This window comes from Primulina tabacum, chromosome 9 (assembly GCF_025594145.1).
Source record: "Primulina tabacum isolate GXHZ01 chromosome 9, ASM2559414v2, whole genome shotgun sequence".
Lineage (NCBI taxonomy): Eukaryota > Viridiplantae > Streptophyta > Magnoliopsida > Lamiales > Gesneriaceae > Primulina > Primulina tabacum.
In genome coordinates, this window is record NC_134558.1 from 17,716,022 (window position 1) to 17,716,648 (window position 627).

Below are 627 nucleotides of genomic sequence, written 5' to 3' on the forward strand. Positions count from 1 at the left end.
TTGCTAAAGATGCAAGTTTAGCTTGAATATCTATATCATCTTTAAGATTATAGATACCACCCCCATTTGTTGAATTATTGTTTTTAGTTGTTGGTGGTTCTATTGTGCCTATATTATCCCAATTTTGAGCATTTTCTGCTAATGAATCCAAATATTCCATAGCTTCATTTGGGTTTTTATCTTCAAAAGTTCCATTACACATGAATTCTATCATTTGCCTATCTTTAGGTATTAGACCTTCATAAAAGTGAGAAACTATTCTCCATGTTTCAAAACCATGATGTGGGCATGTATTAAGTAATTCTTTATATCTATCCCAACATTGATAAAACTTTTCTCCTTGTTTTTGAGAAAAAATTGTAATTTGTCTTTTAAAAGAGTTTGTTCTATGGGAAGAGAAAAACTTTTTGAGAAATTGTTGTTGCATTTCTTCCCATGATCTTATTGAATTTGATCTTAAATTTTGTAGCCATTTTTTAGCTTTATCTTTTAAAGAAAAAGGGAAAAGCTTTAATCGAACTATATCCATGCTACAATTTTGATCATTATAAGTGTTACAAACTTCCTCAAATTCTCTTAGATGTAAATATGGATTTTCAGAATCTAAACCATGAAAATTTGGTAAAA

At 28.7% G+C, this 627-nt stretch overlaps 1 non-coding gene across 1 annotated transcript; it reads left to right on the plus strand.

Annotated features, from left to right (window-relative positions):
• The first annotated feature begins 272 nt into the window (after positions 1 to 272).
• Positions 273 to 383, plus strand: LOC142504670 (small nucleolar RNA R71). The gene has a single exon (XR_012804295.1). It is a non-coding gene; the product is annotated as a small nucleolar RNA R71 (small nucleolar RNA).
• Positions 384 to 627: the final 244 nt, after the last annotated feature.